The 27,547-nt window shown below is 34.7% G+C and overlaps 1 protein-coding gene and 1 long non-coding RNA gene across 2 annotated transcripts in view; one reads left to right on the plus strand and one right to left on the minus strand.

Moving 5' to 3' along the window:
• Positions 1-27,547, plus strand: part of Elk (Eag-like K[+] channel) — a 1,103,641-nt gene that overhangs the window by 188,609 nt on the left and 887,485 nt on the right. The window lies entirely within an intron of this gene.
• On the minus strand, positions 24,334-25,047 carry LOC142241266 (uncharacterized). The gene is made up of 2 exons (XR_012723552.1): positions 24,930-25,047; positions 24,334-24,864 (listed from the first exon to the last, which is right to left on the minus strand). It is a non-coding gene; the product is annotated as an uncharacterized LOC142241266 (long non-coding RNA).

Here is a 27,547-nt window from a genome sequence, read left to right on the forward strand (position 1 = left end):
AAGGTCGTGGGTTCGATTCCTTCTTCGACCGAACACCACAAAGTTTTTCAGCGGTGGATTATCCCAGCTCAGTAATGCTGGTGACATTTCTGAGAGTTTCAAAGCTTCTCTAAGTGGTTCCACTGCAATGCGGAACGCCGTTCGGACTCGGCTATAAAAAGGAGGTCCCTTGTCATTGAGCTTAACATGGAATCGGGCAACTGCGATGATTTAAATTATAAATTTGTATAATGTCCCACTTTTCCGTTGAAACATTTCTTGAATTTTCTTTGCTATATACATCACAGAGCCCGAGACATTTCCAACGAATGCAAAACCGTTCAAATCGTTTCGTGCATTCTGCATTTCTTGAATAAACATCACAGAGCCCGAGACCTTTCCAACGAATGCAAAACGTTGAAATCGGTTCGTGCATTCTGCATTTCTTGAATTTTCTTTGCTATAAACCTTACGGAGCCCGAGACCTTTCCAACAAATGTAAAACCATGGAAATCGGTTGGTGCATTCTAGAGTCATTGCGTCAAGAAGGAAACCCCCACTTATTTTTATATAGTAGATTACACTCCAAATATTTATTTATATACAATTATTAAGTCGATAAGCAATAATTAACGTGTACTAATTTCTATTTGTTGAAAATAAACTTGTAGTTGTACATATCTATACATGTCTTTCGTTATCTCTCTCCGTAGCCAGCTTTATCTTTTTTCTCTCGATCTCTCTGACGTTTCTAAAAATATATAATGTTATGTGAAAAATAATAGGGACAGTGCCTACGTACACAAAAAAAAATTGATTTCAATCACGAAAATCGCGGATTCAATAATTTTTTTAATTGAATGTCTTCAATCACGAAAATGATAGTATCAATCACCCATTTTGATTGAAAACCAACACGATTTTCAATTAAAAATGTAATTTATTGATGATTTTTAACATAAAATTCAATCACTGTTTTAATTGAATCAATTAAAATTTTAATTAATTTCGCGACAAAAATCAATCACCTATTTGATTGATTCAATTATTATCAATTGATATTGGCAATAAATTTCAATCACAAAAATTATATATTGCGCCCCCAAAATTTTATTTAGTTTTATTTGAAATAAAAGAAAATATGCTTTAAAAATATTCAATATTTTATTTTTCTGACAAAGAAAATTCTTCTGTCTATAGCATAGACAAACGAATTTGGTACTTGTGTTTTTTGTTCTAACATAACTAAGATATACAATCACGATCAATAACAACTAAAGGGTTAAAAGGGAGCCACCGTGGTGCAATGGTTAGCATGCCCGCCTTGCATACACAAGGTCGTGGGTTCGATTCCTGCTACGACCGAACACCAAAATGTTTTTCAGCGGTGGATTACCCCACCTCAGTAATGCTGGTGACATTTCTGAGGGTTTCAAAGCTTCTCTAAGTGGTTTCACTGGAATGTGGAACGCCGTTCGGACTCGGCTATAAAAAGGAGGTCCCTTGTCATTGAGCTTAACATGGAATCGGGCAGCACTCAGTGATAAGAGAGAAGTTCACCGCTGTGGTATCACAATGGACTGAATGGTCTAAGTGAGCCTGATACATCGGGCAGCCACATAACCTAACCTAACCTAACCTAAAGGGTTAAAAAAATAAACTATATAAAGCATTGTCTTCCTTATCACATTAATCATGTCAGCATGTTCCTTCTAATATGTAGATGCGCCTAGATTTCCAAGAAATCAGCAGCCTGTAAGCTAAATTAGTTTTTTTGAAAGTAAACAGAATAATTAGAACTTATTTTGGTTCAATTAAAAGTTAATTTCCATAAACATTACCTGCATAGAATATCAAGTTCAATTCTCCAGGTTGCAGATTTATAATCTTCGTTTGCCATTGTAGTCTTTTAGCATGGGTGTGTAAGGGGGTTTAATTTAATTTTAGTAATAATTCCTTTCCAAAATGTCCACACATTGAAATCGTCTATTGAACCAATCATAGACAAAAATAACGGCAAAGCAATGTAATATTTGGTATTATATTGATGATTCTTTGCAAATTCTGGAAATATAAATGGAAAATACATATTGTTATTATTTTCGGACATTTGTCACCTAATGCAACTCATTAGGTTATATATTAGATATGCTGCTCTCTACTTGGGTTAAAACTGGAAAAGCAGGTAAAACATAAATGCAATTTAATGCCTATGTTATGCAACTTCGCAACTTGAAGGTGAATCTTCCAACAAACCCATACTCTTGGTTTTAAAACAACTAGGAGTGAAAAAAGATTAAAATTTTAAAAGTTCAATGCGGTACCCATCTTTTGATTGCAAAAATATTCTTATATATTTGATAAAATGATGGAGTTGATTGATTAACCAATTTGACGAAATAAAATTGCTCACTAAAGGTGAGTACTATTTTCGGGTTTTTCACCAAAACACTAAACTAAAAGTACAAAAATATGTATGAAGACGATTATATTTTGATCAAGTCTTACCAAATAATGGAAGGAAAAGATCCAAGGAATTCATTGCAAATAATTTTATATTAATTTATTAAAAAAAGTAACCATGAAAACAAGCTGGTTTCAGCTTGAAAACTGAACATAGTACTCAGCTTAAAAGAAATTAATAAAAAAATATGTTATTTTATTAATATATATTTAACAGGATTCATTATTAAAGAGGGTTCGATGGAAAACGGTATTCACATTTCACAATTGCTTACCTTCCATAAACGTATATTGTTTTCCATTTTTACAATACCACAAACACTGGTAATTTCAAATGCGCTCTGCCATTTTTTTTATTCAAACCTTTACCACATGGGCATTTGTTGTTGCACACTTTATTTACTTCAACCCTTTGCTATGATTTGTTGTTGCGTTCAAAATATTTATGCACACATTTCGAACGCAGCAGACAAAATGTCGCAATCATGTTTTTGAATTTACGCGAAAAACAAAAACCCAACCGTTCGTTACGAGTTACTTCCACAGAATAATCTCTCCACGTGTTGTTGAAAAACTACACATTCGCTCAAAATTATTCCATTTCAATCACAAAGGTGATTGAATCAATCACATGTTTTATTGGGAACGGAAAATTTTTCAATCACGTTTGTAATTGAAAATATTTCCGAATTGATTAACAAATTGATTGAATCAATTAATATTTTAATTGGAAACGTAATAAATATCAATAGGCCTTCTTACATGATGGACATCTCTATCAGACGAAAAAAAGTTTACTTTTGTTTCAACAGACCACAAAATATTACGCCATTTTTGCTTAGGCCAATCGATTTGATTTTTTAGCAAACTTTAATCTATGTTTAATATTATTTTTAGATAATAATAAAACTTTTCGTGCACTAAGGACTCTATTTCCATCTCCAATGTGGGTTTTTCGACTAATTAATTCATCAACGTCAATACTTAGATCATTTCTTACATAATTAGATCCGATGAATGGATCTGTTTTACGCATAGATTGATACTTATCTTTATAGTTGGTGTAATTTTAGGTTTTCTGTCACAGATTTGACCCTTGACCCTATTTAGTGGCATTTTCGCAATCGGTTTTATATATACCGGTCATTTTTGTAATGTTTCTGTACGATTGTCCGCTTTTAATTAATTTTTAATACTATTTTGGATAGCGCGGTCGTAGCGCACATTTCTACCCATATTTCACAAAAAGTTTACAGAAGTGCAAATTTATTTTATATTACGCAACCTGATATATCCTGTGTTTTAGTAACCGTTGTATTTAAATATTTTAAGGTATCGAATTACTTTTGCATTGTCATAGAAACTTAATTTTCATTCTTGATTGATTTTAATTCAATAAAGACACATTAATTGGCGACAAGAGCAAAAAAAATATAATGGAGCAAGCGTTTGAACAAATTTTGGATCGTCAACAAGCTTGGGCACAGCAAATGCTGACACATCAGCAGGAATTCTTTGTAAGTGTATTGAACTAGCGCACTATGGGCGGAAATCACAAAACAGCTGCAAAAGGTCAAATTTTCAAAATGAAAAATTATTGGATGTTCCAATTGAAATTACTATAGAACATCTTGGAAAGTACAAATCGAAAGTTAATTTAAAACTTGGCAACCCTGTACAGGAGAAAAAGGTTGCAAATATTTACCAAAATGTATGCAAGTTGCGTGTAATCAAGGAGAGCAAAAATTGAAAAATTTCGTGCTTAATTTTTTCGCAATACAAGTGAATAAAGGAAACTTTTAAATGTAGATTCTAAGAGAAGGTTTAGTAGTTCAAAATGTTGTAAACACTTTAAAAAATATTTTTTGGTTTTGAACTTGAATTTGTGGATTCCAAAGTGCTGTTTATATGTGAAAATTTTAGTACATACGTATATTTGCGAAGAATAGAACTAGAAATGTTAATGATTGTTAATGAAAATTGTTGTTTATAATTTTTCGTGAGAAAGTATACTTTTACGTACTGTAAGGTTTGTCTGCCCATACTAAAATAAATGTAAGGGTTTTATAGTCAAATTTGGGAAAATCGTGCGATACATATATATGGGAGCTATACGATTAATTAAATATAACTCAATTTGATGCCTTACTAGTGCAGTCCGTATTTTATTGATTCGAAAAAAAAACCATTCACTTATGCTCAATCCATAAATTATAGTTAGAGGTGCACACCTGTGAATATGCCTTGTCAGCATATTCACACGGTTGCACGTAGCGAGTGTGCATATGCGTGAATCGAGTTACACTCGTAGACGTCTGGCTTATGCATATGCGTGAGTCTAGTTACTGTACACGTCTGGCATATGTATATGCATGAGTCGAGTTACAAATGTAATCGTCTGGCATATGCACACTACACCTCCCTTTTCAAAAAAAAAATGATTATATCAGTTTTTATGTTGTTTTTACAAAAAGATTATTACATAAGTAGTTATTGTTACTAACATTATTATCTAATTGTTACTAACAGTATTATTAAACATTATTATATTCATTATTATATTCATTCTGTTACTGATATTTCAATTACAATGTGTAACGTGACGCAATTATCCATCACGTACATTTTCATTTGATATTAATAATAATACAAGAATACATATTAATAAGAATAATATAAATAATAATAATATTAATAATAATCCGAATATTATTCGCACCACTCTAATAAATAATATTCTCGTACCCCCCTAATGTCCATAACGGCATCGTCATACCATCCATTCAACGCCAATACATTTGCCTACTGCATTGACCAACGCATTAGGCAGTGGGGGTATACAACAACAACATGTACTATGATGCCCATGGTTAAGCGTAAGCATAGGCAAGCCCATAGCTAACATACGGGCACATGAATTTCAACGCGTGCATTCAAGTAACTAGCATGCGTTTGTTACTTTCAAAGACTCAAACTTTTCATGAGTGTTTTGAATATTCGTGTGAAATTCATATTCAGGCGAATGTTAAATGTAGTTTTAAACAGTGATGCCAATTTGGTGCTTTTAGCACCAAATTTAGTGCTTTTTGATTTCTAAAAAGCACCAAATTGCAATTTTGGTGCGTTTTCAAAAAAAGCACCAACTTGATGCTTTCTGGCATTTTCATTTAGTGCTTTTGGTGCTTTTTTCATTTTGAACAGTATTAAGTTTAATTGATACAAAAATTAGGATTAGACTTTCAAGAGCCGAAGAAACTCAAATTTATTGCCAAATATAGAATTTGATTGTTATGAAGTTGGTATTGATTATTTTTTAATTAATATTGTTATTTAGGGTATTCTGTAGGAAAGTCGAGCGATGAGTGTTGAATTTTTCAATTTGGTAAAGATGTCATTAAAAACGTTTGTATTAAATTCACAAAAGCACGCACAACTGAAATAAGCAATAGACTCCTTCCATATATTAATATTTTGAAAGTTGAAATACATCACTGATCAAAATGAATTGGACGAAAGCATTAAAACTGATCAAAGTGTATACTTGAATAGCGGTTCATAATGGTGAGTACTAAGTTCGAGTTTTGCCGCTAAAGTGAAAACTATATCAGTAAAAAAGGCATAAAATTATGGATATTTGCTGCAAATTTTATTATAATGGCCAAAAGCAAATTTTCACAAAGTTTGTATTCCTTAAAATGAACTATTAAAGAAAAGTAATTGTGAAAAATGACTATTTTAGCAGCTAAACTCGATCTTAATGCCCACTTCTTAAAATTCAATTCACAAAAGTTCTATAATACATCTTCGGAATTTTTTTTTTGTTTTTTTTTTTTAGTAGCATTTAATTTTCGATTTTGTGGTGGAAGGTGTTATGTTAGAATTTATTATATATTTTTGGTGCTTTTTGGCCGTGGGGGTTGGCAACACTGGTTTTAAACTTGGGTTTTTAGAAATTCAAGTCAGGCTTTTCACCGTGGTGAGTCTCCTAGGAGTCACATAAGGAAAGCCATACCATTGTTCTTCTCAGAACAATCTTGTTTCAAACTTCCTCACAGTTATGTTGAGGGTAAAGTCATTCCTCACAAGTTGGGGGTAAAACTTCCTCACAGACTGAGGGTAAATCTTTCCTCACAGGCTGAGGGTAAATCTTTCCTCACTAGTTGAGGGTAAAACTTCCTCACAGGCTGAGGGTAAATCTTTCCTCACTGGTTGAGGGTAAAACCGTCCTCACAAGTTGAGGGTAAAACCGTCCTCACAGGCTGAGGGTAATACCGTGCTCACAGGTTGAGGGTAATACCATCCTCACAGGTTGAGGGTAAAACCGTACTCACAGGTTGAGGGGAACACATTCCTCACGAGTTTAGGGTAACGCAGTCCTCACCAGTTGAGGGTAACACCGTCCTCACAAGTTGAGGGTACGTTATTTTTATTGTATTCCATAGGTAATGGACAACACTAAACCACCCAGGCCAGCATCGTGACCGTTCTACCGACCAGCCGAGTAGCGCATCGACGAAGTTGCAATCACCGAACCATATTGCCGAAGTATACACCGACCACCCCCGATCAACTCTACCAGCGATCGCAACTCCTTTATCAACATACACCGTGCACAGGCCGCCACCCCCATTGCAAAGTTCACGATCATCTGCAAATCGTCACAATAACAGTTCACGATCATCTGCAAATCGTCACAACAACAGTTCACGATTAACTCGAAATCGTCCAACCCAACTACATACACCAGCGCATAACCTACCGCCCAACAACACAAGCACACGTTGTAATAAAACAAATTTACCATTAATAAACATTGCTTAATTATTTACCCTAGTCAGGGAAACCAGCTTGTGTTATTATTTAAGGTTTGTTGGTCCTTAGATCGACCTTGGAAACGACTGAACATACCTCAGCCCTCCAGACTAAAAAAAAACACGTTACAAATGGCGCCCGAGCAGGGACCCGATTCTGAATCGGAATGCGGAAAAACAGTACCGACCGCCAGCGAGGATGAAACGAGTTCAGGAAACGTAGACAACCAAAGGCAAATGACACGGCGAACACTGGAAGTGGAGTCGCTCAACTGGATTTACCTCCTAAGGAAGGAGCAATTAGTTGCCGAATGTGAGAAGGCAGGAATCACAGCTGTTGGTTATACTGTGGATTACCTGCGGAAGCAATTAAGCGACCACATACGGAAGGAACGGTTGCGCGCCTCATCAGAAAATCTCCTAATGGATTTGGAAACAGAAGTAAAAGCAAAGGAGCAGAAGGTAATCACCAACAACCTTATACAAGAAGATAGCCAGCAGCCAAAGAAACCCCCAATGTATCAACAAGACATCCGCCTCATAGTACCAACGCCAAATGAATATTCTGCACGGCAGGAACAGAACGCCCGATCTCAGCAGCAGGAGCAGACCGCTAACCACCTGGTACCAGCACCGAAAAGACCAAATGAATTATCAGATTACGAGGTCATGAATATAGTCACACGTTGGGAGCTAACATACTCTGGTGGCGATGATCTACCTGAATTCCTGGAACGTTTCGAGGAGCTGGGTGAGTGTTATCACATTCAGCTGGAACGTCTGCTACCAACGCTGTTAGGAGTACTAAGGGAGAATGCTCTCAAATGGTATAGGGTAAAACGCTCAGAAATAACATCATGGGCACATTTCCAGGCAGAAACAGAAAAATTCTTCCTGCCGAAAAGACATCTGTCTCATTTGGAAAACACCTTCTACAACCGACGCCAGCAGGCTAGGGAAAAGGCGAAAGATTTTATTCTGGCGATGCTCACTCTCGCACGACAACACCCAAATCTACGCACAATGGACCATATGGATCGAATATATGAAGGCCTACGTGTAGAATACCGTCATTACATACGAAGGGGCGATATAAAAACATTAGATGATTTAATAAGTCTTACTGAAGATTTTGAGATTCTCAAACGAGATGAAAGCCGCCAGGAACGTCCGCATACTTCACATATGGTCACCCAGGTATCAAATGGGCCGACCAAAAAGATCATGTGTTGGAGATGTAAGCAACTTGGTCACCTGCGGTTCCGGTGCAGAAATCCTCGCCGGCTATTCTGTTCAAGATGCGGGCAGGATAATGTTATGTCCAAGGACTGTACATGCCAATCAGAAAACAACTATTCTGGGACCACGCATCAGCGCTATTATATAGACATACAAATCTACGGCGAAACATTTACCGCTCTTATAGACACCGGGGCATCTCTAAGCTACATTGGGCAGACTGTACGAAATTTCTTGAGGGAGCAAGGAATCCAACGGATTCCCACTAACCGGATTGTCGAATTAGCTGACCAATCGATGGCCACGTGCCCCGACATTTATCATATAGATGTCAATTACAGTAACAAAGTAACTGCCTTAGAAGTATCCTTCATGCCCTCCCTCGCCGAACCTATAATCTTAGGAATGGACTTCTTGGCGACACGACATTGTGAATTAGTTCTGGATGGACGGATTGTCACAAGACCTGGGCACGAGGTAGCCTACAATAGGCTGTATACAATTAATTCTCGAGAAGAGAAAAACGTAATAAGAGAACCACTGGAGAGGCAAGAGGCCACTTTTAACCAGAGGTCAGAGCGGAATAATGAAGCCTAGGAATTGTTTTCAGTTGAAGCATTAGCCGGTCTGAATCCCCCTAACATCACCACTAACGAGCTAGACTACCCTGTCATTACATACCGGATGGGGAAAGTTAGGCTCCATCCTATTCGGAAAAATATCAATAATAAGACTCAACCGACCACGGAAAAACAAGAGAAATATTGTACACTCCCGCTTAGGGAATCGTCACTGGCAGTCGGCTCCCGAGTTCGGGAAGAACAACGTCATCCCTCATACGCAGCAAACAAATTCACCCCGAAGTTAGCAGGGAAAACTATTCAGATCTTTACAATAAATCAAAGAAATTGCACGGCAATATCTCGGAATTCTGAATGCGTGTACATATCAACAGATTTAAGATCTTTCTCCAGAAAGTCCTTATTTGATAGGATATAGGAGGCGATAAATTCATTTTTTTTTCAAATTAATAATTACTCTTATGGAATATGTGGAAAAAAATATACAAAAAAAAAAACAAAAAACAAAAAAAAAAACACATTAAAAAAAACAGGAAAATGGAAATTGGAAAAAAACACAATAATAGAAAAAAATAAAATAGATGGAAAAAAATATACCGAATTGTATTAACTATAAATTGAATTATCGGAACACAAACGAAGGAAAAAAAGAAAATAAACAAAAAAAAAATATATAAAAATAAAAAAAAAAATATAAACAAAAGGAACAAAAGAAGGGGAAAAATTAAAAATTCAGTAAAAAAAAATTACTTCAAAAAAATTCAACGCCTTCGAGAAAGTCTTCTCTAAACAGGGGGGAGATGTAACGTGACGCAATTATCCATCACGTACATTTTCATTTGATATTAATAATAATACAAGAATACATATTAATAAGAATAATATAAATAATAATAATATTAATAATAATCCGAATATTATTCGCACCACTCTAATAAATAATATTCTCGTACCACCCTAATGTCCATAACGGCATCGTCATACCATCCATTCAACGCCAATACATTTGCCTACTGCATTCAAGTAACTAGCATGCGTTTGTTACTTTCAAACACTCAAACTTTTTATGAGTGTTTTGAATATTCGTGTGAAATTCATATTCAGGCGAATGTTAAATGTAGTTTTAAACTTGGGTTTTTAGAAATTCAAGTCAGGCTTTTCACCGTGGTGAGTCTCCTAGGAGTCACACAAGGAAAGCCATACCATTGTTCTTCTCAGAACAATCTTGTTTCAAACTTCCTCACAGTTATGTTGAGGGTAAAGTCATTCCTCACAAGTTGGGGGTAAAACTTCCTCACAGACTGAGGGTAAATCTTTCCTCACAGGTTGAGGGTAAAGTCATTCCTCACAAGTTGGGGGTAAAACTTCCTCACAGACTGAGGGTAAATCTTTCCTCACAGGCTGAGGGTAAATCTTTCCTCACTAGTTGAGGGTAAAACTTCCTCACAGGCTGAGGGTAAATCTTTCCTCACAGGCTGAGGGTAAATCTTTCCTCACAGGTTGAGGGTAAAACCGTCCTCACAGGCTGAGGGTAATAACGTCCTCACAGGTTGAGGGCAATACCATCCTCACAGGTTGAGGGTAAAACCGTCCTCACAGGTTGAGGGTAAAACCGTACTCACAGGTTGAGGGGAACACATTCCTCACGAGTTGAGGGTAACGCAGACCTCACCAGTTGAGGGTAACACCGTCCTCACAAGTTGAGGGTACGTTATTTTTATTGTATTCCATAGGTAATGGACAACACTAAACCACCCAGGCCAGCATCGTGACCGTTCTACCGACCAGCGAGTAGCGCATCGACGAAGTTGCAATCACCGAACCATATTGCCGAAGTATACACCGACCACCCCCGATCAACTCTACCAGCGATCGCAACTCCGTTATCAACATACACCGTGCACAGGCCGCCACCCCCATTGCAAAGTTCACGATCATCTGCAAATCGTCACAATAACAGTTCACGATCATCTGCAAATCGTCAAAACAACAGTTCACGATTAACTCGAAATCGTCCAACCCAACTACATACACCAGCGCATAACCTACCGCCCAACCGCTCTGCCTTTGTCTTACGTTTCCCTCCAACACAAGCACACGTTGTAATAAAACAAATTTACCATTAATAAACATTGCTTAATTATTTACCCTAGTCAGGGAAACCAGCTTGTGTTATTATTTAAGGTTTGTTGGTCCTTAGATCGACCTTGGAAACGACTGAACATACCTCAGCCCTCCAGACTAAAAAAAACCACGTTACAAATGCTATTTCAATTATATCAGTTTTTATTATATATGTTGTTTTTACAACAAAAAAAAATATATCACAAAAATAGTTATTGTTACTATCATTATTACTTTATTATTACCAAAATTATTATTAAACATTATTATATTCATTCTGTTGCTGACATTTCAATTACACGGAAGTTTTATTAATTATTATTCTTATAACATATATAATTATATATTCGGGCCCTTTTTCTAATCTCTATACATTTTTAACCTATCACTGTGCACAGTATTCTGTTTCCTATTGCTAACTCTTATTATTACATTCCCATTACTACCTAACTCTTCTACTCTAAATGGTCCTACATATTTATGATCTAATTTGTGAACTGCCTCATTTCTAAGGAGCACAGAATCACCTATTTTAAAAGTTGGTACGTTTTGTTTTCGTATCATACCGCTCCTTTCTCTTCATTTTTTAAGTTTCATGCCACTTCTAACCTGAACAATAGGTAAAATACTTTAACCACACATCCCAATCGTGTTTTTCAACTGATATGTATTACCTTACATATTCGTTAAAAGTCCAATGACTTCGCTCTACCGTCCCAAGGGTTTGGTGATGATAGGCTGTGGACGTTATATTATTCACTTTTAAATATTTACATAGATGTTCAATCAAACTATTTTTATATTCCGTGCCCATGTCAGTGACAAGAGTTCTCATAGGCCCGTATGTTAGTAAAGGGTGGTTAAATTGTAAGGGCCGATGTTGAATGTGAACCACACCTAAACGCCAAGTTTTGTCCAAATTTTATATGACATTTCTCTATTTCAGACTTACTCAATTTGAACCATGGAGAGATACACAATCAAACAACGTGTTAAATGGTTCCAAGAAATGGCAACAGTGGATGATCAATTTTCGAAGAAAATCATCTTCAGTGATGAGGCACATTTTCACCTCAGTGGATTCGTCAATAAACAGAATTGCCGCATTTGGGCGAATGAGAATCCAAGAGTGATTTTTTTAAATATTTACATAGATGTTCAATCAAACTATTTTTATATTCCGTGCCCATGTCAGTGACAAGAGTTCTCATAGGCCCGTATGTTAGTAAAGGGTGGTTAAATTGTAAGGGCCGATGTTGAATGTGAACCACACCTAAACGCCAAGTTTTGTCCAAATTTTATATGACATTTCTCTATTTCAGACTTACTCAATTTGAACCATGGAGAGATACACAATCAAACAACGTGTTAAATGGTTCCAAGAAATGGCAACAGTGGATGATCAATTTTCGAAGAAAATCATCTTCAGTGATGAGGCACATTTTCACCTCAGTGGATTCGTCAATAAACAGAATTGCCGCATTTGGGCGAATGAGAATCCAAGAGTGATTGTCGAAAAACCAATGCACCCACAGAGAGTGACTGTTTGGTGCGGTTTATGGGCTGGCGGCATCATGGGGCCGTATTTTTTCCAAAATGAGGCCGGTCAGGCAGTTACTGTGAATGTTGTCCGCTATTGTGAGATGATAACGAACTTTTTATGGCCCGAATTAGATGATATAGATGTGGACGATATGTGGTTTCAGCAGGACAGTGCCACTTGCCACACAGCTAACGAAACAATGGCTCTTTTGCGCAACAAATTCAATGTCCGTGTTATCTCACGTAATGGCGATGTCAATTGGCCGCCAAGATCATGTGATTTGACACCGTTGGACTTTTTTCTTTGGGGTTATTTGAAAGAAAAGGCGTACGTCGATAAGTCAGCAACAATTCAAGAGCTAAAGGATGAGATAATTCGGCACGTTAACGGGATAAAACCTCCATTATGCCTCAGCGTCATCGAAAATTTGGACCATCGGATGAAGGTGTGCCACCGATGTCGCGTCGCCCATTTGGCCTATATTTCGTTCCATACATAATTGAGTAATACCAATATATCATAATAAAATAAAATTACAATAATTTCCTAAATAGTTTGTGTTTTATTCAAAATCAAAATCGGCCCTTGAAATTTTAACCACCCTTTATATGAGACTCAAAAATTGCCCTGGCAACAGTTTTTGCATTCTTGTCCGGTATTGGCAGAGTAACTAAGTATTTTGTAAAGTCACATATGAGTGTTACAGCACACTCGTTGCCTTGCTCGGACTTCGGAAAAGGCCCAATGGTATCAACGAGTACACGCAAAGAAAAAAAACGTTTGGAAAACGTGTACCGAAAACGTTTTTCTTTTGTTAGAGTTTTTTGAATTACTTCGAAAATTTTAAACTTTTATCACCAAAAAAATTCGTTTGTTACAAAATTTTTATTTTTTTAATAAAAAAGTTAATTTGAAACAACAACACAGTCCATTTCGTTTATATCAAACACTGTTCTGTTCTGACTTTAGGTCTTTAATAAGACACATTTCACAGTTCAAAATTTAATATACTACAATGTAATGTTGAAAATTTTTTCGGAATCTTCCGAACATATCTGGAATATATGTAAAAAAAAAACAAAAAAAAAACTTTGGTCGAAGCAGGAATCGAACCCACGACCCTTGGCATGCAAGTCGGACATAGCAACCACTGCTCCACGGTGCCAAACTAAATGTTTGTTTCTGTTAAATAAACTTTGTTTATTCGGTTCGTGGGCGCCGCAAGCTATGCTATATAAATATAACTTATATGGATATTTATCTATTGATGACCATAACAGGTACATAGCTCAGTGGTTAGTGTGTTGGATTACAAAGTGCATGGTCCGCGGTTCGATTCTCCGTCCAGGCGAAAGGTAAAAAAAAATTAAAAATTTATAAAATCGTACAATTTCTTCTACATTGTTGGTATTACAGGAAAAGGTGTTGAGAACTAAAAAAACCTAGTGGATGTGAGAGAGATGTCAGGGAAAATGCAATTAGCAAGAAAACAATGTTTTTTTTTTTTGAGTTTGTCTTTATGAAATTGTTTTTACATCCTGGAAAAGAATAAACGTTTATCACAAAAAGTATATACTTTTCCTCCAAATACACTTCCTTACAGCGAAAAGCAAATGAGAAACGAACTTTGTCTTGTCTAAAAAAAGGGGTTTGGTGGCGTAGGCGTCAGGGTCATTGGAACCTTTGTATGTCGGGTAACCTTTGAAAGCTGGCAATACCTTTCCAGAAAAAATGCATTTTAATTTTGGCGTATGTCGGAGTAATTCCCGTATGACCACCTTAAACAGGATCGTCATGATACCTCGTCAAAATATCCTTTATTTCTTTTTCATTATTTTTGTTTATGATGGTCACCATGGGTAGTAGCGCTACACTTACGTTTTTTAAAATCTTATTGCCCATTATTTTGAAATATTCAAAGGGAACAAATTCAAATATTTGTTCACTTGGTGCCATTTGTAATTGTGTAATATTAAGTATGCCGGCTTCTTTATCAATCCTGTGGAAGAATTGAATAATATCAAATTTTCCATTAGCATACAAATCCACAACATTCATTCGTTTTAAAATTGTTTTGCCACGTTTTAAAGAAGACTGGCTTATGGACAATTTTAATTTAACGAATTTCTTAACGTCATTATAATTAATGACTTCATAAACATTGGGCTTTTTTAAAGGGTTTTTAAGGATATTGTTATCTGTGAGAATTTTACTATTTTGACGAGTCTCGGATCTGGTCATAACTTTATTTATTTTATTAGTTTGGTCAATTTGTTCTCTCCAATCGTTGAGAATAATGCGGGATAGAGCATCCGTTACAACATTTTGTTTTCTCTTGAGGTATTCTACAGAAAAATTATATTCCTCTAAATCCAATCGTATTCTAGTTAGTTTCGAATTTGGATTTTTAAGGAAGAACAGATAAGACAAGGGCTTATGGTCTGTTTTGACCCAGAAATGTGTTCCGTACACTTACGGTCTGAAATGCTAAATTGCCCAATGGATGGCGATTAGTTCTTGTTCGCAAGGCCGTATTTAGGAGGGATGAGGGGGGTCAAACCCCCCCCCCCCCCCCCCCGAAATGAATGAATATTTTTATATAAATAAATATATATTTTTAGCTGCATAGAAAAATCTTATCGAAGATATTGAAGAAAAGCTGGAGGTTTTATTTTGAAAAACGCTTACCTATAAAACTTGCACAAATCATAGAATACTAGTTGAGAAGCCCGTCAACGACGGTCGAAAAAACAAATTGTTTTTGTTCTCACACCACAAATTTCATTTTTGGAAAATGTCTTTCTGCTTTTTATGTGTGTTTGTTGTTCTTTTTGTGAACATTACTCGCTTTGTTTGGCCATAGCAACAACAACGAAACAGCCAAACACACATGTGTAAATGAAATGGCGCAAAACTGCGAAAAGAACCTACCTAATTCAGCGATGGAAGCACTTGGAGAGTGCAATAAAGGGATATTTCCAAAAATTTTGGTCAAAAATACAATTTTTAAGAAAGTACAAAAAAGGTATTTTTTGAGCGGAAAGGTACTTTTTAATAAATTTCAACAAAAATTTCAGTGGAAGATTATTGTCAAGAGACAGGTTTTTAAAGAAAATAAAATTTTGCAAAAATTTTCTATAGAAATAAAATTTTGCAAAAAATTTTACAGAAAAAAAATTTGCAAAATTTTTTCTATAGAAATAAAATTTTGCAAAAATTTCCCATAGAAATAAAATTTTTACAAAAATTTCAATTGAAATAAAATGTTGACAAAATTTTCTATAAAAATAAAATTTTGAAAAAATTCTATATAGACATAAAATGACAACATTTTCTACCGAAATAAAAAATCGATAATATAGAATCGCATTCTTTTTTTCGACTAAAACATTCTTGAAGTTCAATAAAATCCTGTTTTTGACTATATATTTTACAAAATCGAGATTTTTGTAAAAGACTATTAGCAAATAAGGTTGATAAAGACTTTCTCAAAATATTAAAATATTTTGTCAAATCCATCGTACCATAAATCTGATATCGACTCAAAAATGTCTACACAAAAGGTACTAAATCCTTCGCGGGGGTACTACGGTACTGACCGGGGTGAAAAAGTATTGAAAAAAGTACTATAGTACTGCATTTTCCATCCCTGCAGTTACTACGTGCTCATCCGAACGTTCATTTTCAACAATGAAGAGATTAAAGACGTATCATAGAAATTCGACTAGCGACAGTAGACTCAATGGATTGGCATTAATGTCGGTTCATCGCCGAATAAATGTGCCGACTGAAGAAGTCATTGATTTATTTGCTGCCCAAAAAGCCCGTCGGCTCAATTTTATATTATAAAACAAGTAAGTAAAGTCTAAAGTCGGGCGGGGCCGACTATATTATACCCTTCACCCTCATGTAGACCAACAGATACAAATACTTATAATGGAGACAATTTTTTGTACTTCTACAAAATCTCTAGAATTAAAATTGAAATCGGCTAACGCCCTGGAATGAAACACAATGTTAGTAAACACATATAGGAAATATGAAGCGAGAGAAATTTTAATGTAATTATACAAAGAGCATTTATGATTTATCAGGCGATACTTATGTATTCGAGATATAGGACAATTTGAGTAACATTTACAATTTTTGTTATTCAGCAGTGATGATTTTACAAGGATATTGGTTGGATCTTGCCAAGATATGTGGTCAAGTGTGGGTTGTGATATATCATTTGGTCAAGTCGGGCGACTTGGAGCCTTATTTAAAACTCAACCGTTCTGTGGAAAGTCTGGCATTACAGTGTGTAGGATATGATTAAGATATGGGGAAATTATCACAGAATTTTGTGTAAAGTGTGGGAATTTTGGCCATATTTGTATAAACCGGAAAAACGAATATATGGAGGCTTTATCTAATTCTGAACCAAATTAGATCAAACTTGACACACTTAAATATCATATTAAATATATTGTCCGTGGAAACTATGCAGTCAATTGGAGGAAAATCCCATTGAAAATGGGTTTAAAATATGAAATAGTCTACCATATTTTCCCAACTCTGGTGTACATATAACGGGAGCTATATATAATCTGAACCGATTTCGACTAAAATTGACATGCATAGTTAGAATAATAATTCTGTTATCTCTGCAAAATTTCTCGTAAGTGGGAGTTTGAGTATAAATCGGGCGAAACATATATATGGGAGCTATATCTAAATCTGAACCGATTTCAACCAAATTTGGCACACTTACCGATACTGTTAAACGTACTCCTTGTGCAAAATTTGAACCAAATCACGGCAAAACTCTGGCTTTTGAGACCATATAAGTTCAAATCGGACGAAAGATATATATATGGGAGATATATCTAAATTTGAACAGATTTCAACCAAATTTGGTACATTTATCGATACTATTAAATGTACTCCTTGTGCAAAATTTGAACTAAATCACGGCAAAACTCTGGCTTTTGAGGCCATATAAGTGCAAATCGGACGAAAGATATATATGCGAGCTATATCTAAATCTGAACCGATTTTAATCAAATTTACCAAGCATTGGTAGAATGCCAATTCTACTCTTTATGCAAATTTTCACGAAAATCGGTAGTAACCTTTGGCCTCTGTGGTCATATGAGTCTAAATCGGACGAAAGATATATATGGGAGCAATATCTAAATCTGAACCGATTTAGCTGATATTTTGCAAGTTTTTCGAGACTCATAAAATATTCGGATGTACTGAATTTGAAGAACATCGGTTGATAAACACGCCAATTATGACCAGATCGGGGATAAATATATATGGCAGCTATATCTAAATCTGAACCAAAATCAATAGCGATTGTCTTTGTCCCAAAAAACGACCCTATGCCAAATTTGAGGACGATCGGACTTAAACTGCGACCTGTACTTTGCGCACCAAAATACATGAACAGACAGACGGACGGACAGACAGACAGCCAGCCAGACAGACGGACATCTCTAAATCGACTCAGAATTTAATTCTAAGACGATCGGTATACTAAACGATGGGTCTCAGACATTTCCTTCTTGGCGTTACATACAAATGCCCAAACGTATTATACCCTGTACCACAGTAGTGGTGAAGGGTATAAATATTGTATACATACCGCTGCATAAATAAAATTTTCTACACATGAGATTATATGAATATTTTTTTTTTAAGTTGAGCGAGTAATATGTCTAGAATAAAACGAAAAGTTTTTTACAAATCTTCGATAATAATTGCAGAATGCAATGAATCGTCGGGCACTGTCGGCGTCCGTCGGCACTGGATAATTTTTAATAATTTAGTTTTTACTTTTATTTGGTAAAATACCCTTATCCGTGCATAAATGTCCCAGGAAACTGACTTCCGTTCAAAAGAATGAGCATTTGTCTGGATGAAGTTTTAGGTTGTATTTCCGGCATTGTGCAAAAACGTTCTTTAAATTTTTCAGCATGTGATTTGCATTACGCCCAATTACTATCAAGTCATCCATGTAAAGAAAAGCTTTTGTAGGTTCAAGCCCTGAAAACGCAAGTGTCATCATACGCTGAAAAGAGTTTGGAGCAATCTTTAACCCATACGGCAATCGGGTGAACCGATACGAACCTTTGTCGGTTGAAAATGATGTTATATCTCTAGATTCTTCATCAAGTTCTATTTGATGAAATCCGGACATTAAATCTAGACATGAAAAATACCTGGCACGGCCAAGTTGATCCAGAATGTCCTCGATCCTCGGTAGAGGAAATTTATCCGACAATACTTTTTTATTAATTTGGCGATAATCAACAACCAACCGTCTTCGTTTTGTATTGGAATTAGGTAGTGCTTTTTTCGGCACAAGAAGAAGTGAGCTATTGTATTCAGATATGGATGGTTCTACCAGCCCATCCTTTACTAATTTATTTATCTGTTCATTTATCTCTGCTCTGTGTGTTTGAGGAATTCTATAATTTTTAATATAAACGGGGTCGTGGTCCTTTAGTCTAATTTTCTGCTTATAGAAATTATTTATTGTTATTGGTTCTGTTTCTAAACCAAAAACATCAGTATATTCAGAACATAGTGAAAGTAAGATATTTTTAAATTCTTTTGGACAATTTTTATCAATTTTTGAAAGAATTTCTTGTTTTCTCTCATTTTTTAATGATCTTAGATTTATTACGTCATAATTTGACAAACTTTCAGTTGCAATGCTTTTGATATTAAACATAACATTTTCAGTTGAGTAAACGAACGAAAGTGTTTTTGGCATTTAAAATAGTGCTGGCAATAAAGATTCCTGGTTGAGGTTCTTGATTGATTACCAATAACTCTTTTTCGGTCGTTGTTAAATATACTTTTCTAATTATTTCGGACCGATCCGGTAGCAAAATATTTTGGTTATGTCTGAAAATGTTATGGGGACTTGAATATTGCAATTGATGTTATCAGGTCTTATAATAAACCAATCATTATTTTCATTGAAATCCAAAATACAGTTATATCTTTTAATAAAATCTATTCCCAGAATACCATCGCAAGGTATAGGGAAATTTTCTGGTACAACTTGAAATTCATGAGGTATTAAAAATTTGTTTATTCGAATATCTAACTGTATCGATCCCAACGATTTAATTGTTCCTTGACCAATGCCACTTATAATTGTAGTATTGGTCCGATCTATTTGACGATATTTCCTATTAAATTGTTTTAATAGGGATATGTCAGCACCAGTGTCCACTAAGAATGTAAGAAAGTTGTTCTCAATATTTTCTTTTACTTGTACGAAAATGCTCTGACTTATGTTTACTTTGAAAATTTTGGACTTTTGGACTATTGTTCCCCCAAGGGATGACTCCAGTTTTCCGAATGATTACCTTCGTCAATGACTACTCGTACATTATTATTGTACGCGCCACAACCTCTATAATTACCGCGGTAGCTTTGGCCACGTTTGAAGGGTGTGAAGTTAAAGTTGTTTTAGCGAAGACACAAACCACTTTAATTTTTTTGCATTTTTTGTTGCGAATTTAATGGCGTTTTCTTTTCTTATAAAAAATGCGCACTTTTTTTGCATTTTGCCCGGAAAACGTACTTTTTAAGTTCTTTTCTAAAAAAACAGACAAAAGTGCGAAAAGGCTTCGAATTCTGTTGTGAAAATAGTGCCACGCATAGAAGCAAGTTACGGGCATTTTCAGCACTGCCAACAAACGAGAGTGCTGCGATTGCCCTGTTTCCTTCTTTGAATTCTTTTCTGCCCGCTGAAATGATAGCATTTTTTAGGTTGCTGGTAACATTTTAAAAATGCGCATTCTGTACAGACAAAATGACGGCAAAGCACTTTTTTCAGAAAAGAAAACACCATAAGACTTTTTTGCAACAAATTAAATATATTTTGCTTCATTACACATTTTCTGAACGAAAATGCGTGTATACTTAACATAAGTTTGAGCAAAAAGTTATTTAGAGTAATATAGATGCAATTCAAAAATATATGGAAAGATCGATTTTACATTCATTGGACTTTTTCTGGCATTTCTAGAAAGAGTTAAAAAGCAAAGGTGGGTATAGTGCATTAGCTCGGAGATAGGAGAACTCCCCCGCAAAGAGGGCAGAGGCGTAGGTCATCTATTTAATGAGATAAAGGGGGGCACATTCATGTAAATTCCAATAACTATAAAACCGTTCTGGGGCATAGTTTTTAAACAAATTTAATTGATTCTATTAGCTTAAAGGGCGTAGAAGACTATTCTGGAGATTCCATGAGCGTAGCTGGGCTTTAAGTCTGAGGGGGTAAATTATATTTAGGCCAATATTGTGGGTCGATTTTCGAGCATTTCTAGGAAGAGTTAAAAGGCAAAAGAGGGTATAGGATTAGCCCCAAGCCAGGAGAATCCTCTCTCCCAAATGCCAGAGGCGTAGGTGATCTAGTTAACGAGATAAAAACGGGGACATTAATGTATATTCTAACAGCTAAACATCATTGCTGGGGCATAGTTTTTACAAAATTTTAATTGATTCTATTGGCTTTAAGGGTGTAGAAAACTATTCTGGAGATTCCATGAGCGTAGTTGGGTTTTAAGTCTGAGGGGGGTCAATTTAAAATTTTATCTTTTCAACGAAAATTCGCAAAAAATCAACCAAATTTCGTCGTGATTTGTTGCTGATAGACTAAATGCAATCAAATATGAACATATTTTGTTAATTATTTTATATTTACGACTTTAAAATAGAGTGAGTTAAAACCCAATTATATGCCTAAACTGTTCAAGCCTCTTTTTGGCTATTTCTGATAGACGAGAACGAACCAGAGGGGGTACACGTTGGTAACCCATGGGCGTAGGACATCTGTGAGAGAAGAAATCAGGGGGGTTCAAATAAACTTTTATGTCCGCTTTTGAACACATTATGGATACAATTTCTTTTAAATTTTGAAATAAATAGAAAGCCAAGATTGGGAAGAAAGCTACCATTATATTTCCATAAACGTAGCTTATTTCAATTTTAAAAGGCTGCTAAGTAATTTTATCAAAAATTTCGATATGGATATTCACCTATTTACAATCCACGACAACGAACTAAAGTGGGTATACTTAGGTAGCTGCACGCTTGGAGCATCCCCAATGAAAGCCCCATGGGCGTACCTCATCTGTGAGAAGAGAAAAATCAAGGGGGTAAAAGTACTTTTTGTTACAATTTCAACTATTTTCAACACCGATTTTCACCTATTTACACCCCACGACAACGAACTAAAGTGGGTATACGTAGGTAGCTGCCCTCGAGGAGCATCCCGCAGTGAACGCCCCATGAGCGTAACTCATCTGTGAACGGAGAAAAGTCAAGGAGCGCTAAAATATTTTTTCAGTACTCTATAGCGGCAATTTTTTTTTAACATAGATTTCATATGTGTACCAATAATATTCGTGTTTGCTTAGTCATGATTTTATCGAATCTATATATTATTATCCTTGAATCATTTATTTTATATATATTTTATTGTTGAAAGTTTCATATTTCTACTCGATCATTTTTGCTAACAATGTTCGCGAACAGAACTATTGTCACCAGAGTTCATACACGGTGTAGATGCCAAGTAAGAAGAAAATTATTAAAATTACGCGCTTTTGATACTGCGTGAAGTTTAATATAACTTTAAACGTAAAAGACAAGGATGGCAATATAGAGCATCATGCCGCCCTTTTGTTTTTGTAACATTTCAATATATCCAATGTGCAAAACAAGGACGGAGGTATAATTATAGCATTTTGCCGCCCTTTACCAACCCTACATTTTAATGCGAATGCCAACCCAGTAGAATAAATATACTTTATCTTTGCTAATGAAGCTAATATTGTAATATTGTTTATGTAGTTGTTTTGTATAGGTCTTCTATTATGATTCAACAAAATTTCATGAGCAAAGTATGCATTTTTTATGGGCAATGGTAATTTCGCACGACATTAGACAAATCTGTGGCGTCTGAACGGCACTAGTAAATATTTGATTGTCCAAATTTTGTCTCCTGAAGTTGGCACCGCTTTTCACATGATTGTAACCTAGGGCACAAATATGCAAAGATAATCGAATTCTATTGCAAAACACCAAAAAGCTCAAAAAATATATATTAATTTCAAGTATTCTGCATAAAAAGCCAAAAATACAAGTAATTGAATTTTATATACAGAATTATTAGCACGCGCACAGCGTTATACGGAGGCAAACATGTATATGAAGAAGCGTTCATATTACAAGATTAGTTGTACAACTTTTTGTAATGTGCATTATAACATTTTTAACATGTGCATTATACCGCGTCCAATTATAAGTTTATCAGGACGGAATGTTGTTGTACAGAATGACTAAAAAACCGATAAATGTGTTGTCGATCACATTAACAAGTGGCAGTATCGATTATAATATCGGACATAACTTAAAAGTGTGGTCAATATTTTTGACTCGATTACTGTCGTCTGTAGTGGGATTCTGTATTCAATTTTAACGATGAATCGCACCGTTAAGATCACACAAAAAATTTCACGAAAATTTTTCCAATTAAAATTTTAATTGAATTTTAAAAAATATTCAATTAAAAATTTAATTGATTCAACAATTTTTTTAATTGAAACAAAAATCAATCACAAAAATAATAGTATCAATTAAATTTTTAATTGGATCAATTATTTTTTTAATTGACCTTCAATTAATTTTTTAATTGATACTATCATTTCTGTGATTGAAGACATTTCAATTAAAAATTAATTGGATCAATTAATTTCGTGATTGAATCAGAAAAAAAATTTTTGTGTGATGGGATAAAAAGAAAAATAACATCAAAGCTATTCGGTAGACGTTTTAAACTATATTTGCAATCGTTAAAATCAGCTGTGTTGTTTTCTGTGCAGATAACAATAAATACATCGTTAAGTAAACAACGAAGATTTTTTGGTTGTTTGTTTTCTCTAATAAATTGACGTTATGAGCAGAAAATTTCATTCATGCAAAATAGCGTCTTTAATTATGTCGGTTAGTTTTAATAGAAAAAAATGGATCCCTTCTCTATTACAAAAGAGTTTTCAGCAATATTTTAAAAATCCGAAGGTACTAAGCTGTTCTCAGAATTTTGTCGGGCGGAACTGCCTTAAATGGTCTTAAATTAAAGGGAATTTCATATAATTTTTTTTCTCTTCCGGCTTTGTGTATTTCTTTTAAATATCCAAACAATTTTGCAAACTGTTTTTGTCATGCCAATCGAAACGCAGCTTAAACAGCAGTTCCCAATAAACACAAACGTTTGAAAAATGCTAAATTTCAACAAATTTTCAAACATTTTTTCAAAGGATTAGGGTAATATTCAAGTTGAGAAATTGTTGAGAAAATCGCGTTCTCAACAAAAAACAGACATTACCCTCAACAGTGAAATTCAACACATTAGCAATAATATCTCAAGTGTTATCCTCAAATTGAAATGCATCGCTACTCAATAATTTGTCAAACAATTTTCGATGCGAGTCAAATTCAAAATTAACATCGTTGCAAATGCTTTTCAACCTAAATTTGTATGAATGATATCCCCACTTCAAATTGAAAGTCAAAGGCAAAATTCTAAGAATTTTGTATAATTTATTCATTTTCATCAAAATAAAATATATAATAACACACTACACTACATAATACACTACAATACCAATTGATAAATAATAATCTTATTAAACATATCAACAAATAAGAAAAAAAAACAAACAAACAACAAAACTTTAAATATCTTAAACATTATTAGTAAACACTTTTGCATTGATAATTCGATTTCCTTCCTTTTGGTTCCTTCCTTTTATTAACATGCGGGCAATTTGAAATTAGGAACGTACTGAACCACGTGTTAGAATTGATTTCCAGCAGAAGGAATTCACAAAATATCAATTTTAAACTGATAATAGCATATGAATTAAACTGACGATGTGATGCACATTTTCATCCAGAAGCTGTTGATTTCAACAATTTGTTGTTTTTAACAATTTTAATTGGTTGCACTTGTAATGTTTCTGGAAACTTTTTCTTGTCGATAAGCCACTCATTTTTCATTAGCCAGCTTCTTATTGTTTGCAAGAATGTAGCATCCAAAGATTTTAGTTTTCTGCAAAGAGATTTAAATTTAGTGACTTCTTTAAAGTGTTGATTTAATTTTTCATATTGACGTACCAATTATTATAAACTATTTGAAGCAGTTTCAGTTTATTTTCCACCATTTTTCATTGGCCAGCTTTTAATGTTTTCAAGAACGTAGAATCCATAATTTTAGTTTTCTGCACAGAGATATAAATTTAGTGACTTCTTTAAAGTGTTGATTTAATTTTTCATATTGACGTACCAATTATTATAAACTATTTGAAGCAGTTTCAGTTTATTTTCCACCATTTTTCATTGGCCAGCTTTTAATGTTTTCAAGAACGTAGAATCCATAATTTTAGTTTTCTGCACAGAGATATAAATTTAGTGACTTCTTTAAAGTGTTGATTTAATTTTTCATATTGACGTACCAATTATTATAAACTATTTGAAGCAGTTTCAGTTTATTTTCCACCATTTTTCATTGGCCAGCTTTTAATGTTTTCAAGAACGTAGAATCCATAATTTTAGTTTTCTGCACAGAGATATAAATTTAGTGACTTCCTTAAAGTTTTATTTCATTTTTTATTTTCACTTACCTATTTTTATTACTATTTGGTTACATGTCTAAAATTTGGTTATATGTCTAAAATTTTCCATTTTTTTTATTTCTTGCAATTGACCACGAACTTCGTTGCACAAATAAGTATTGAAAACCACATGGTTTTTTCGTTGCATTTTAGGGTAGTGTTTTGTCAAAGTTTTCTCATATTAACTTCAACACCTTTTCAAAGATTTCGTCAATATTTTTGCAAATTGGAAGTAATTCGCAAACAATTTGAAAATGTATTGAAGATGAGCTATTTCAAGTCAAGTTGAATTTATGTTGAAAATTATATTTACCCTCAAACTGAAAAGTTGTTGCATTTGAAAAACGCTCATCCTGTGTTTATTGGGTTGCTACAGATTAGTTACAGAATGACACGATCGTTAGTGCAAACACGTTTTTTCGTAGACAACGTAAACGATGCGATTATCGTGAAGAAATACAGAATCCCAATACTGGATAAACTTATACTCTGGACGGCTCATTATATGCCATCCCCAAAATGTTGTACAAATAATCTTGTAATATGAACGCTTCTTCATATACATGTTTGCCTCCGTATAACGCTGTGCGCGTGCTAATAATTCTGCATATAAAATTTACTTGTATTTTTGGCTTTTTATGTAGAATACTTGAAATAAATATATATTTTTTGAGGTTTTTGGTGTTTTGCAATAGAATTCGATTATCTTTGCATATTTGTGCCCTCCCAATAAACACAAGCATTGGAGAAATGCGTATATTGAATACGCTTTCAAACATTTTTTCAAAGAATTACCTTAAAATCCAATTTGAGAAATTGTTGAGAAAATCGCGTTCTCAACAAAAAACAGACATTACTCTCAACATCAGAATTCAACACGTTAGAAACAATTTCTCAACATATTAGCAACAACTTTTTTGCGAATTTTCGTTGAAAAGATAAAATTTTAAAATTGACCCCCCTCAGACTTAAAACCCAGCTACGCTCATGGAATCTCCAGAATAGTCTTCTACACACTTAAAGTTAATAGAATCAATTAAAATTGTGTAAAAACTATGCCCCAGCAATGATTTTTAGCTGTTAGGAAATACATTAATGTCCCCCTTTTTATCTCGTTAACTAGATAACCTACGCCTCTGGTATTTGGGAGAGAGGATTCTCCTGGCTTGGGGTTAATGTGCTATACCAACTTTTGCCTTTTAACTCCTCCTAGAAATGCTCGAAAATCGACCCATAAAATTGGCCTAAATATAATTGACCCCCTCAGACTTAAGACCCAGCTACGCTCATGGAATCTCCAGAATAGTCTTCTACACACTTAAAGCTAATAGAATCAATTAAAATTGTGTAAAAACTATGCCGCAGCAATGATTTTTAGCTGTTAGGAAATACATTAATGTAACCCTTTTTATCTCGTTAACTAGATAACCTACGCCTCTGGCATTTGGGAGAGAGGATTCTCCTGGCTTGGGGTTAATGTGCTATACCCACTTTTGCCTTTTAACTCTTCCTAGAAATGCTCGAAAATCGACCCACAAAATTGGCCTAAATATAATTGACCCCCTCAGACTTAAAACCCAGCTACGCTCACGGAATCTCCAGAATAGTCTTCTACACCCTTAAAGCTAATAGAATCAATTAAAATTTTGTAAAAACTATGCCCCAGCAATGACTTTTAGCTGTTAGAAAATACATTAATGTCCCCCTTTTTATCTCGTTAACTAGATGACCTACACCTCTGGCATTTAGGAGAAAGGATTCTCCTGGCTTGGGGCTAATGTGCTATACCCACTTTTGCCTTTTAATTCTTCCTCGAAATACTCGAAAATCGACCCACAAAATTGGCCTAAATATAATTGACCCCCCTCAGATTTAAAGCCCAGCTACGCTCATGGAATCTGCAGAATAGTCTTCTACGCCCCTAAAGCTAATAGAATCAATTAAATTTGTTTAAAAACTACACTCATAGAAAAAAGTCTGCTAAAAACAGCAGTCGATGTCTGCTGTTATATTTTTGTACTTCAGGGCCAAGTGAACTACAATTTATAAAATTTTTAGGTTATAAATTTTCCCCAAAACATATTAAAGAACCAAAAGTAGTTTTTGGTATATTTTTGCACT

The sequence above is a fragment of the Haematobia irritans genome, chromosome 5 (assembly GCF_050003625.1).
Source record: "Haematobia irritans isolate KBUSLIRL chromosome 5, ASM5000362v1, whole genome shotgun sequence".
Taxonomy (NCBI): Eukaryota; Metazoa; Arthropoda; class Insecta; order Diptera; family Muscidae; genus Haematobia; species Haematobia irritans.